General features: G+C 42.7%; 1 long non-coding RNA gene across 1 annotated transcript in view; it reads left to right on the forward strand.

The window, feature by feature from the left end:
- Nucleotides 1–14,665, forward strand: part of LOC145511251 (uncharacterized) — a 124,282-nt gene that overhangs the window by 41,959 nt on the left and 67,658 nt on the right. The gene's annotated exons all lie outside the window — the stretch shown is intronic.

Raw genomic sequence — 14,665 nt, forward strand, 5'->3', positions numbered from 1 at the left:
TGGAGCACCTCTCCATTTAAAGCAATGGGGTTCAACTGTGAATATGAAAAAAAGCATAATAAATAGTGTCCCAACTTGGATAATAAATGACATGGCCCGTTATCTAATCTGGGGAATCACAGGTCTGTGGCAGAGGGAAAGAAAGCTGGATGGTTCTTACAGCTTTTGGGCAGATGCAGCATGGATTACTTCTGCTCATATTTCATGAGTCAAAGCCAGCCACATGCTTGCTGAGTCCTGAGTTCAATATGCTTCCTCCTGAGGAAGGCACTGAAAAATCACAGGGAGAGCAACCTAAATACAGACAATGTCCTTATGCCACATATACACGAGTATTTTGTTCTAGATACAGATCTCAGTTATTAAGAAAGGTCTTAATTGGTTTCTGAACAATGAAATCAGGGTCAGTCATTTTCCATTGGCTCAGGCCTATACTGCACCAACTTGCCAGCCCTGCTCTGTACTTCCGAGTGCTGATCCTTGTAAAAAGCATCCTTTGGGCTTCTTGATTTTATTTAGGCTTGTTCGGTAGAAAGGCCTGGCTGGAGACCTGGCTGGAGGATATGAGGCGAGAAGTAAGGGTATTTCTCCCTTCTCTTTCTCGGCTTCTGGTAGCATCTTTGGCCACTGCTGTGCACCTTCTGGAGCTCCAGCAGTCACTAGGCCACCCTTCCTGTGGGTCCCAATTGCCTGAGACCAGCCACCACTGTGGGTTCCTGTCTTTGTCTACCTAGCTGCAGGATGAGAGTGCCTTCTTACAGTTTCCAATTTCCAGTTGCCTGTTCGCTCCTTTGTCTTTTTAAAGAGACGTATTTTTCTTTTGTCTTTTGTCATATTAAAACCCCTTTACTGAATGAACCCGGGAGTTCTACTTGCCTGATTGGACTCTATGTAATATGGGCTCCCATTGGTTCTGCAAACTAGTTATGCTTTTCAAACTTGTCTAATAGGTATAAACTTAATGTTTACTTTGAAAAAGTGAAAGTGTTGTTCAGTCATGTCTGACTCTTTGTGACTCCATGGACTGTAGCCTGCCAGGCTCCTCTGTCGATGGAATTCTCCTTGCAAGAAATAGTAGAGTGGGTTGCCGTCTCCTTCTCCAAGGGATCTTCCCCACCCAGGGATCAAACCTGGATCTTCCACATTGCAGGCAGATGCTTTACCATCTGAGCCACCAGGGAAGACCTGTTTACTTTAAAGGTAAACTTATCAGGATTGGCTGTGGGTATGGTTAATATGGTTAAGCTCCTTTAAACCTCATATCCCAAGATTAGATCCCTTGTTTTTGTTGTTGCAGTTCTAGGCTCAACATCTATAACAACATAGGTATAAGGCACAAATGAACATCTTAATATTTAAAAAATAAATATTTAAAAATACTTGTAGGTTATCACCCTCTTTAAAACATAGTAGGGTAGAACAAAGGCAGGAAATTCATCTGAGAGTAAATAAACAAGTGAATGGCCTAGGTTCCATCCCTCAAAAAAAAACAAGACAGGGATTTCCCTGGTGGTCCAGTGGCTAAGACTCTTCATCCCAATGCAGGGGGCCTGGGTTTGATCCCTGGCCAGGGAACTAGATCCACCATACTGCAAATAAAGATCCCATGTGCCACAACTAAAACCTGGCACAGCCAAATAAATAAATAAATATTTTAAAAAACCCAATAAGATACGACTTTTCATGTCAATATATGGCAAAAACCATCACAATATTGTATAGTAATTATCCTCCAATTAAGATAAATTAAAAGAAAAAAACCCTGCTAAATACAAAAAAAAAAAAAAAAGATCAACCCTGTGTGTGTGTGTGTGTGTGTGCTATTAAGCTATATAATTGCTTGTAGATACTGGCACTTAATTTACCATGCAGGTATACACATATATACACATGACATTTATGAATTCATATACATACATATATGTAGATGATTAAACTATTTTTAAAGGACTATGGTCATTAGTTGTCTTTAAAGAGTTTGTTTAACTAAAGAGCAAAGGGTGGTTCATTTAAAAACTCCTATGTTTTGTATCGAATGATTGTTTTGAAACAATAATAGAAGCAAATTTTAAATCTGGAATGGAGTAGATAGAGACCCTGAAGGAAAAAGACTCGATGGCATCCAGACAGAAGGATTTTTTGCCAGTAAGTAGTGAGTGAATGGGCAAGTGACAGCCTTGGAGACAGTGGAGTCACATGACGCTTTCCCTGAATTAACTAAGGGATTTGGCTTCAAGGTCTCTGGGAAGAGGAGCGGGAAGGGTTGGTTTCTAGGGAACGGTTTGCTCCTTCTGCCTCAGTCTGCTACTGGTCGAAGACACCAGCAGGCACGGCTGCTTCTGGGGAGGCAGTGGCGGTTGGTGGGTGACAGTCCAAGGGGACCCCTGCGGGGCTTCTCTCTGGGGACTGTCAGCATTGGGCAGGCCAGTAATGCACGCAGGAGAGGGGCAGTCAGTAGGGCTTTCTGAGTCAAAATGATGGCAGGTTCCTCTGAGGTGACATCTGCTAAGGAGGAATCTGGTGACATCGGGTCCCTGAGGGACCTTCCTGTGGGCTTCAGAGTCAGACTGGTCTGAATTCAAATCCCAGATCAGCCACTCATCAGCTGAGTGAGCTTGAGCACATTATGCAATTTCTTGAACTAGCATCTCTGCCTTCATAAAAGTAGACAGCCATATGTATATTAAATGTCTGGTTCATAAGCACTCACTGCTGCATTCTTTTTATTACTGATAACAATAACTGTTATTCATATTGTCACATTTGTAAAATGCTTGTAGTCACTTGGTAATATAATTATACGCCCCTGCTTTTTTCTGCAAGGTTACAGAAAGTCTTTAATCCCACTTTCTCACAATACCCACTAAGAAATGGAAGCCCAAAGAAGGCAAATAACTTGCCCTGATTTACTCCTTACTTGCTTAACTAGTGAGAAGTAGACACAGAAAGATAGCCCATTCCATGGCCTTTTCTTCTAAACCAAGAAGATTAACAGACATTCCAACTGGGTGGACACATTCTCCCTGCCTTTACAGTAACTTTTCCAACCTTGGTCGCAAAATACACAGGGAAGTCATCACATCAGCCTCAACTCTTTTTCCTTTCCCTCATTAGAGTCGAGCTCCCTGCCTCTCTTCATCTCTTGTTTTCATATGAGTGTTTATTCTGTTTCTCATCCTGAATCTGACTCTCCATTTACCCTTCATTAAATTCTCTGATGTGCTGTGGCTACTAGTTTATTTCTTAAGTCATTCAACAAACATGTATTGAGCATATCTGAACATAACTGCTTAAGAAGACACCAAAGGCTTGTGAAGGAACATAATTTGTGAACAGAAATTGCAGTACCTGTGCGGGAGAGGGGAACAGAAGACCACGGTGGCGGGGGGGGGGGGGGGGGGGGAGGCTAAGAACCTTCCACCAGCAGGGGGCGGTATAGCAAGGTGGTTGACCGCTTGAGCTCTGGAGTCAGATGCACTGGATTTGAACCTGAGCTCCTGCTTCATCAGTGCCCTTGGGGTAACTGTACAGACTCAGAGGAGGAAATGTACTTTTCTCCTTTGTAAGGTAGGAATAATCATAGTACCTGCCTCAGATGGAGTGCTGTTGCTCAGTTGCTAAGTCATGTCCAACACTTTTGCCACACCGTGGACTGTAGTCCCCCAGGCTCCTCTGTCCATGGGATTTTCCAGGCAAGAATACTGGAGTGGGTTGCCATTTCCTTCTCCAGATGGAGTGTGGGGAGTAACAAAAACTTAAGAATTAAATATTTAAAAATGTCTACAAGTTGTCTTCTCCCTTTAAATATAGAGCTGATCAGAATAAGGACAGGGAATCCATCTGAGAACACATAGTAAGCATTCAATTCAAGCAACTTCTTATTTCCTTAAGAGGGAGAGTAAACAGAGATTTGAACTGTCATTGAATAGCCAGGGTTTAGGTTATTTATGAGAAGGGATCAGGGTCTCTCATCTTTCTGCAGCCAAAGCAAAAATTTCATAGTTCTGCTCCAAACCCAAATGAATACCGTGATCAAGAGAGGCTGAAGAACTGACCCTGGGGGCGGTTGCTGATCGACTCTATATGGAAGGTGGCCTGCCAGAGCTGATGGGTGAAGCTTGTGCAAATCCTGCATCTTACAACCTGTGTGGTCCAGCTGTGAGCTGAACAAAGAGCAGCATGTGTGATGTGAGAGCTCTGAATAGAGCCCTAGACTGCATGTTTCTGTGTGCGGGAAAATGGTTTACTTGGTGAATACTTGATTTCTTTCTAGCATCCTTTCCTACTAAGGAGCGCAGGGCTGAAACCATGAGGATATTTCCCTGCCTTGCTGGCTCTGTTTCCTGGGCAAGATGAGCTTATCATTTTCTATTCAGCTCCTAGCTAATAGAGAAGTTCCCCAGGCAAGAGCAAAAACACAGTGACAGAAAAAAAACAAAAACAAAAACAAAAAACCATGATAGACAGAGAAAAACATGACTGTCCTCAGCCCTACTTCAGTGTTTGAAAAAACCAACTTTCTGTAAAAGGGACATTAGATCAATCCTTCCACAGGCTGGGACACTTTTGGGTTTCAGCTAAGGGGACTGTAAACTGTTAATCTGTATGTATCCTATGGTCATGTGTGTGTGGTGTCGGTGTGGGTCCAGGACTGGTTTGAAGGCAATTGCTATAGCTCAAACAGGGTGGGAACTCATTTTCATTTGGAATCAAATGCATTCAGAGCTGGATAAAATGAAAAACTTTATGCAGCATTTTCTGAAAGAAGCCACACAAGGTCTCCTGGCTCAGCATCTAGGGCCACAAATGCCACTGAAGTCACATAGACTGTGTACATGCACACACAACATGTAATTTTTAATATCCCCCCCATGACCAGAATGGATTTGTTCCATTCAGTGGGAAGCCACAACATTTATTACATCTCTTTCCCAAATAAACCTCAAAGCCAGCATTTCATCTTTCCTCATGTAATCATCATAAGGTAGAAAATGAAATTTTCCAAACCTAAAAGCATGTTGCTAAGAGCTCCGGGGCACAGCATGTCACTCCTTACTTTGATGTGTTCATGGTGGGGGGTGGGGGATGACAAAAAAATGAGAAAGGAAAGAAAGAAAGATGCCCTGCATCTTCCCAAGATTTTCAGAAAGCTGCTTCTTCTTCTTCTTCTTTTTTTTGGTTTAACTCTTTACGTAGTGACAAGATGGAGCTGATTAAAAGAAGACAAGCAAAGTCTCAGTGCCAGACCACTTCAGAGATGAAGCATTCCAGAAAGGCATGTAAGAACTCCTGTCAGAAACAGGGAGGATTTCACAGCCCCTCTTGCATATTAATGAACTACAAGGAACCTCAGTGTAGTGGTGCAGATGCAACATTTCAGGAGCTGTGCCAGGATTCCGCGATAAATACCAGCTTCAGGGGAAACACATTTCATGATAGAATTAGGGGATCAGCCATCTGAGACGTCCACAGAAACCACCCCCCGCCCCATTTTTCAAAGCTCAGGGGGGTTTCGGGAGGAGCTGGTGGTGCGGTGGATGTGGGGTGGATGGGGCTATTTATTGGAGTCCAGTTCCTGTACATTCACTCCATCTTCAACTCTTCTGATGGTGCATATGTCCTCAAGCAACAAATCCACCAGCCTAAAGGTCAAGTTCAGGTGAACTGATTAATTTTTCTGCCTGTTTTTCTGGTGTGTGTGTGTGTGTGTGTGTGTGTGTGTGTGTGTGTGTGTGTGTTGGGAAAAACTGCTGAAACCTCAAATCCTCTTGCTTTAGAAGCAAAACCTCTCTTTTCATAAAGCTCATCCCCCTGTCACTGCCTATTGGGGGGTTTTCTTTCCCAACTTCTTACAACCTGTGGTTTGTGGGCAGAAGACATGCTCCCAGCAATTATCTCCCCCCTCCACAAGCCTTCCTCCAGAATTTCCTGGATTCTCACCCCCTTGCTCACTCGTTCCCCTTTGCCCCGTATGCAGAGTACAACCGTCACTGTCGTCTGTGCTCACCATCTGTTCCTAAAATTCCTCTGATACAGGAATCACATGACAGTTTGAGGTGCAGCCATCTCAATATTGCAAGGTTTCGCTTGGCAGGATTTGGAAGTGATGGCTGCTGTGTGGTTCCGCCTTATGAAGCTGACCAGCTAACGTGGTGTGATAGCTAGCTAGCTCTCTAGAAGGACCTTCAAAAGCTGCTGCCGACTCTCTCAGATGTTTTTGTGAGGCCGAAAATAGAGAATAAAGCCGCAGCCTTCATTTTCAGCTGAGACCCAGGCTCGACTGCAGCCAGGAAGAGGGGAAAAAAAAATGGATGGAGCCATGCTCTATGCTGTCACGTAAGGAAACAGCATTGCCAGATTGGACTCAGTAACCAGATTGGTCACTCCTTGTCACCGTGATGCTGCATACAAAAATACTCTGAGATTCAGCAGCTTGACACAATTGTTCTTTTTTGCTCATAGGCCTAGATCAGCTAGATACCAGCTGACTTAGGCTGAGCCTCCTCTCTGGGTTGGCCTCCAAGCTATGGATTATGTCCAGGTCTGGTCCATATGTCTGTTTGCTTCTCGGACCAGGGGACTACCTCTACCAGGCTTATGTTCATATGGTGATGGTGGAGTGCAAGAGGATAGATCCAACTGTGCTCAGGTCATATCTGCTAACACTCCATGGGCCAAACCAAGTCTCGTGACAAAACTCGAAGTCAAGGGCAAGGAACGTTAAGTCACATCCTTAAGCCCAGGTTCAGTGGAGACCAGAAGGTAGACTTCTCCCACAGAGAGACAGAAGGGGTGAAAATAATTAAGTGATAATGTAAGATCTACTACACTTACTATGGTGGACACATGATGCCCTTCCAAGTATCCATTCCTTCTTACACATGGGTGCCCGTCCAAGTACCCATTCCTCCTTTTGGTAATGACTCTGATTTTCATACTGGTATATAATTTCTTAGAAGTTATACCTTTTGGTGAAACTGATGCTCCATCAAGTTCTACATATTAGGTATGTAGATCAGGCTTATGTTACCACCATAACCCTATCCCTGTCCATGATCATAGGTTTAACAATAAAATGTGATCTAATATGGACCAATTAGAAAGGAGGAGGATACATTTGCTAGGAGCTCCTGGAAAACAGGTTTTCTTCTTACACAGTGGGAACTACTAGGAGACACGCTTTCGGCAGTGTGGTGACAGCTGGGCCTTTTGCAACTGCTAAGGTGTGATGGCATAGCCGGCACACAGAGGAAGAGGTACGCAAGATAACTGTAGGAAAATCAGTCCATCCCCTCATCAATCCTAACCCGAAGCTCACACAATTTCAAGGTTTTTAAGTCAGCTAATAGATTACCTGATTATTCACTGAGTTTTCAAATTCCTTGCAATTACATTACTTTAGTGAATTCACTTTCTCGGTGACTTTGGGATATTTGGAGGTGTATGTGTGTGTGTGCATGTGTATGTGTATGGTCTGTATGGTATGATATTTATTCCTCTGGACCTCAGATTCCTGACCCACAATATGGGAATAATTGTAGTATATAATAATGTGATAATGCATGTCAAGGCCCTAGCACACAGCAGGTGGAGCCAGCCTGTACATTTCTGCAGGCTGTTCCTCACATGAGAGAATGAGGGGGCCCTGAAGACAGAACCAACTCAGCAAGCCGGTGCTCATGCAGCTACATCCAGCAAGAGATGTTTTTCTAACTTTCCCCAAATCCATGCATTAGCAGAAGCCCTGACAGAAGACATTTAACAAACATCACCTCCTCCTTTTACCACCTGTAGTCATTACTTCTTTTGATAGTTAGAAAACAACAACTGAATTTTCTCTTGTTCAGTAATAAGAACATTGGTTTTTTATTGTTTCTGTCTTGAAACACAGTCGATTTCACTCCTATTCTGTAGTCACTTCTCCCTATTCCTTTCCTGAAGCTCGCTTCTTTCCCCCCTCTATTCCTTATTCCCGATCTTCTGCTTTTCCCCCTTCTGGCCCCTTCCTGTCTGTCTGCTTCCCAGCCTCTGCCTGTTTTTTGCCTCCCTCTCTTACTCCAAGAAATGACTTCTGAGGATGTGGCCTTTTCAACCTCAGGGTCTCTTTATGCTGGAGCTGATAAGCATTCTCCAAAAGTAGAGCCTGGAGGAGACATACCTGTACTCTAACCCTGGTTCTATGACCTTGGACATACTAAGCTCTCTGGGCCTTGCTTTTCTCCTCTGTAGAAATGATCTAATTCAGGGCCGGTGTGGAGGACTCAATGAAATAATGTGTGTCAAGCATCTGAGCCTACAGAATCAATCAATAACTGTAGCTTCTTCTCCTTCTAGCTTTGCCAGTTAAGGTCACAGCTGTACATGCCAAGCCTGGAGTAGGCACCAAACATTTGGCGTACAACATTCGCCTCTGACTTAAATAGAACAGCCGCTGACACTATCATTTTCTTGTCTTAGCCGTCTTCCCTATAAACAAGTCTTCACCTAATTGTTTGAAGAGTTGAAACATCTCTTGTCTAAACAAGGACAGAGAACACAGGGGTGAACACTCCAGTTCAGGGCTACTGGGAGAATTCTGGGAATGCTTCCCACATGCCCTCAGGCAGATGGTCAGCTCACATATATTTCAACAACACAAATTAATGTAAAACATATTCACGTATGTATTAATTAATGCTAATGCATTCACAAGAGATTTAGATAATGGGCAGTCCATTCTGACATCTCCCTCCTAATCCATTCACCCTAAAAAGACTAAATCTTGCTCAATTTTAGGTTCAAACAAGTAGATCTCCTCTGATTTGGGGCTCTCCTGTTTTTCCACACTCCCTATGGTGACCTGCTGGCTATCTAAGAATTCCTCTAACTAGTAAAAATAAAAAAGCCTTCCATACTGTAATTAGAGGAGGGGAGATACAGGATCTGTGCAAATACTAGACTAAATTAATACTTGAGTGTGAATGAGTATCTGTCTTAGAGAAATATGATAAGAAACAGGTGTAAGAGTAGGTAGCAGTATTTGAAGAAGAGGCTGAAAATGAAGGGGTAGTCACCTGGGGTGGGAGGAACACCCAGAAAGAGAAGGGGGATCCAAAGGTGAAAAAGGCAAACATGAAGACGTTAGAAAATTGTCCAGCCTTTGAATCATGAAACAAAGGCTCTGTTCTGAGGAATTTTTTTCATGGAGTAGCACAACACAATTTAGGCAAGGTTGAATTTTAAGGTTGATTTTGCCACTTCTGTTTTTGAAACTGAGTTGCCTTCAGTGGAGGAGGACTTTCTTTAGAAAATTATTTAACGGTGAACCTTGAATGTAAGGCTTTCTAGGTGGCGCAGTGGTAAGGCATCCGCCTGCCAGTGCAGAGACACAGGGGGCTAGAGTTCAATCCCTGAGATGGGAAGACCCACTGGAGTAGGAAACGGCTGCCCACTCAGTATTCCTGCCTGGACAGTCCCAACAACAGAGGAGCCTGGCAGGCTACAGTGCATAGGGCTGCAAAGAGTCAGACACGACTGAGCACTCACACACACATAGGTTGCATATAGGGGGCTTTCCAGTTGGCTCAGCGGTAAAGAATCCATCTGCCAATCAGGAGACACAGGTTTGATCCCTGGGACAGGAAGAGCCTCTGGAGAAGGCTATGGCAACCCACTCCACTATTCTTGCCTGGAAAATCCCATGGGCAGAGAAACCTGGTGGGCTACTGTCCAAGGAGTCACAAAAGAGTTGGACATAACTTAGCAACTAAACAACAGCAACAACTTGAATACACAGTTTAGAGACTAATAAAGTCTCTGCCTTCAAAAAGTTTACAATCAAACTTGGATAAATATGAAATAAGACAAATATCAAAGGCAAATGTATCTAACGTCCTGCTCTTCTTTGACCCTCCCCGTCTGCTGGCCCCATCTGTATGGGATACCCAGATCTTTGAAATTGAGCAGTCAGAGTTTCTGTTACTGGGAGGTATAAAGTTAAATAGAAAGCCCGTCCTGAACGTGGACGAGTTAACACTCTGCGTTCTTCCTCCCTATTGTCACTTTTCTGTTCGAACTGAAAGATTTTCACTCTAGAAAAGAAAAAGTACATAACCCACAATGAAAGACAAATCATTAATACAGCAGGTGAAGAAGAATACAGGACAAATCTCACCCATGAGAAAAGCAAAATAAGCCCTTCCATTTTCCTGTGCTGGACAGTTTTCAAAGCCCTTTCAGAAGCATCATCACAACCACCCTGCAGAGGCCTCAAGGTGAGTGGTCGAGTCCAGACTGACATCCAGATGGGTTTCTGCTTCTATAAAATAAGGAGCTTGGAGACAGTGGCTACTGTAACAGCACCTCCATGATGGTCTCCTTATCTCCTGCTTCCCAGTATTCATGCCCTTGGGTAACTCCTCCCCATGTGGGCTGGACTGAGTGACTCTTAAAGACTAGACCGTGGCAGAAGTGATGGGATATAACTGTTGAGTTGAGGTTATAGAAAGACTGTGGCTTCTGTCTTAAGAACGCTCTCTCACCCTCTTTCCTTCATGGATATTTTCAGTCTGGGGAAAGAAAGTGACTCTTTTGGTGAAGAACTGATATCTCTGGTCAAGAGCCAGGGAGGATGTGAGGCTGGGCAATATCCATGTGAGGCAGCCCGGAGGCAGATCTCCCCCAGGTGAGCCTGACGTGGCTGCACCTGCTGTCCACCTGACTGTGGTACCCTGTCATGTGGGTACCCGGAGCCAGAGGCACCAGCCAGAGGCATTCATCTGAGCTGCTCTGGGATTCCTGACCCACAGAAACTGAGATAATAAACATCTGTGGTTCTCAGTTACTGAGTCTTGTGATAATATGTTACACAGCTATATATATAACTAATATAATTGCCTTTGTCTTTATAAACAGTGCTTTATCTTATTGCTTATAAAACTAAGATTTGCTTATTATTAAAGTAGAGAAACAAAGAAAACCAAAAGTACTCTCCAGAGTAGCCAGAATGCACCATTTGAAAAATGTGAATATCAGATAATCCCCTGTCCAAAACCACCCAATGGCATCCCATTGCAGTGGAATACAATCTAAGGTTCCTTCAGTGGCTTCCAACACCATAAATATGACCCCCTTGCTGTCCCTCTGATCACTTTGTGTCACTCTTTCCCTCATTCATTGAGCTCAAGCAAGCCTGCCCTCTTGATTCTTATCAAGTCTGCCCTGCATACTCTTGCTTTGCATTTTTTTTTTTACAATTACAAATTGTAATATATTTAAGGTATACAATGTGATTTATATATATATATATATACACACTGTAAAATGCTTACCAGATCAAACTAATTAACATATATATCACCTCCTTTAGTTACTGTGTGTGTGTGGTAAGAACATTTGAGATCTGTTCTCTTAGCAAATTTCAACTATACAATACATTATTATTAGCTATAGTCACCATAGTGTATGTTGTTGGTAGTGATTTAGCTGCTAAGGTGTGTCCAACTCTTGTGACCCCCTGGACTATAACTGCCAGGCTCCTCTGTCCATGGGATTTCCCAGGCAAGCATACTGGAGTGGGTTGCCATTTCCTTCTCCAGGGGATCTTCCCCACCCAAGGATTTAACCTGCGTATCCTGCATTGCAGGTGGATTCTTTACTGCTGAGACACCAGGGATTTCCTACACTCTATATTGTGTGTGTTAGTCGTTCAGTCATGTCTAATTCTTTGCAACCCCATGGACTGTGGCCTATAGCCTGTCCATGGAATTCACCAGGCAAGAATACTGGAGTGGGTTGCCATTTCCTCCTCTGGGGATCTTCTTGACTCAGGGATTGAACCTGGGTCTTCTGAACTGCAGGCAGATTCTTTACCATCTGGGCCATCAGGGAAGCCATAGTCTATATTAAGTCTCCAGAATTTATTCATCTTGAAACTAAAAGTTTATGCCCTCTGGTCAGTATCTCTGCTTTAACCCCATTCCCCCATTCCTCTGACAACTACCATTCTCCTCTCTGTTCCTATGAGTTTGTTTTAGATTTCACACATAAGATCATGTGATATTTGTCTTTCTGTGGCTTATTTCACTTGGCATAATGACCTCCAGGTTCATCCATGCTGTTGTGAATATCTTATATGGGGTTAATATCCCAAATATACAAGGAATTAATACAAATCAATAGCAAAAACAAAACAACCAAATAACCAGATTAAAAAATGGGCAAAGGACTTGTGTAGACATTTTTTCAAAGAGGACATACAAATGGCTAACAGAATTTGTTAGATGAAAAGATGCTCAACATCACTAATTATCAGGGAAATGCAAACCAAGACCATAATGAGACATCACCTCACACCTGTCAGGATGAATACAATAAAAAAAGTCAAAGGATAATAATTGTTGCTGAGGATGTAGAGAGAAGGGAACCCTTGTGCACTGTTGGTGGAAATGTAAATTGGCGCAGCCTCTATGAGAAACAGTATGGAGGTTCCTCAAAAAATTAAAAATAGAACTAACATATGATCCAGCAATCCCACTTCTAGGTACATATCCAAGGGAAATAAAATCATTATCTCAAAGAGATATCTACACTGTCTTGTTTATTGCAGTGTTATTCACAGTAACCAAGATATGGAAGCAACCTAACTTCTATTAATAGATGAATGAACAAATGAAATTCAATATATACTGGGTATGTTTATTTTATTATCGTTTGTGTTTTTTAGAAAAGTGAACAATCCATAAGTGGCTGATGTTTTGCAATAATAGCATTGATACTCTTAATATTACACACACACACACATAAAAATCAAGCCTTAAAAAAGAAGGAAATCCTTCCATTTGCCACATGTCTCGAGTGCTCTTGCTCCAGAGTCATGGGCTTGCTGTTTTCTTTGCTGAAATGTTCTTCCCCCAGATAGTAGCATGGCCTAACCTTCATCACATTCCCCTCTCACATATGGCCTCCTTAGATCTGTTTAAATCTTACTTCACAGAGACACTTTCCCCAGGTACCCCATCTAAAACAGCCCTTTTCACTTACTCTCTCCAGGCTTTACTCCTCATAGTATTCTGTCCTGTTACTTCCTGTTACTTTTCACGTAACTTTTTGTGTTACTGTCACTCTCCCATTAGAGTGTTGGTTTTCCAGATGCAGGGATTTTGTTTTGTTCACTGGTGTTTCCTCAGTCCAATAAATATTTGCTGAGTGAAATCTATGAATGCTCTGATTATTGATTATACTCCCTTTCATTCTTTATTCTCTCTCTCTCTTTTCCTCCCACTACAAAGGCTTTCAGATTTTTAGAGAGTTTAGTTTTACAAGCAGAGAATGGAACGATTTTAAAAGATAAAACTACAGGTTTCAGATTTTTAGAATTTTTAAAACACAATTTCTATGTAATATTTCATCAGAGGGACAAAAGTTCCTGAACACATAGGGGTGGCAAAAAAAAACTCAGCTAAGCTTTCCGTGCTTCAGTTTCCTCATCTTGAATATGGACATGCTTCAAACACATGAAATAAGGCAGGGAACTCACTTTGCACAGGAGCATGTAGAGAGCAATCAATAAGTTGGAAAGAAACAGGGGGATCTCAGGAGTTTCAGGGAGTATTATAAATGACAAAGACATTTACTGCAGGCTTCTTTGGAAGAGTGTTTACAAAAAGAAACACATATGGCAAAGTTCTTCTTTGCCCATTCATCTCCTCATATCTTCTGTCCCCGCTTTTTGGTCCCATATATTCCCCTCACTGGTATAATATTTTTTCTCCTTCCTTTCTTTCAATGTAAATCAAGCTATTTCTTCCACAACTGTAGATGTAGGGCCCCCATCTTCAATTCAGTAATTCATCCCGGTGAAAATATTTGAGGATGAGGGAGGGAGAACAGTTGGAAAAGACTTGAGCACTACTTCCCTGGGGTTCAGGCAGGGTTCTTGAAGTCAAAGACAGAAAAAGACATCGAAAACTCATGTTATTGTATTTTTTCTATCATATATTTATTGCAATGCATTCAACTCTTCCTAATTATTAGACACTCAGTTTCAGAGCTTTGACTATTCTAAATATGGCTGTGCTGAACATCTTTGTATGTTCCTTATTTGCAAGGATTATTTTTCTAGGATGGTGTATTAGTTGGGGTTCAGAAAGGAAAAAGAAGGCAAACGTAAATGGGGTAATTGAGGACTGTTGAGACAAGTGTGAGCAGCATTAAAGGGGGGTCTACCAAGAGCTGGTGAATAGCTGGGAGCTGTCACTGCATCAGGTCCAAAGCAGCAAAGAGAGGGAGCAGTAATTGGAACTCAGAGACAGAACTAGAGCTGAAGCTGTGGAGGTGTCTGGAGCTGTGGGAGATAGCCTCCCAACATGAGCTGTGGCCTGCACTGGAGAAATTCAGCCACTCCTAACATGCGGCCTTGCCAGGGAACTATGTGCTCCCACTTTTCTCTCCTCCTGTTCTCTGACCACCTGCTGAAGCTTTCCAGTGGCCAAATCCAAACAGAAGTCAGAATGCTAGGGAGCCCACGATGAAAAAAGAAGGGCAGACAATAGATCTGGAGATTCTAACGGAGAATATCCATGAGAGAAGTACCTCAAAAAGTGCAATTTCTAGGTTAAAGGGTTCAGTTCAGTTCAGTTGCTCAGTCGTGTCTGACTTTTTGCAACCCCATGGACTGCAGCACGCC

The sequence above is a fragment of the Giraffa tippelskirchi genome, chromosome 1, assembly GCF_054371585.1.
Source record: "Giraffa tippelskirchi isolate mGirTip1 chromosome 1, T2T-mGirTip1v1.2.pri, whole genome shotgun sequence".
Taxonomy (NCBI): Eukaryota; Metazoa; Chordata; class Mammalia; order Artiodactyla; family Giraffidae; genus Giraffa; species Giraffa tippelskirchi.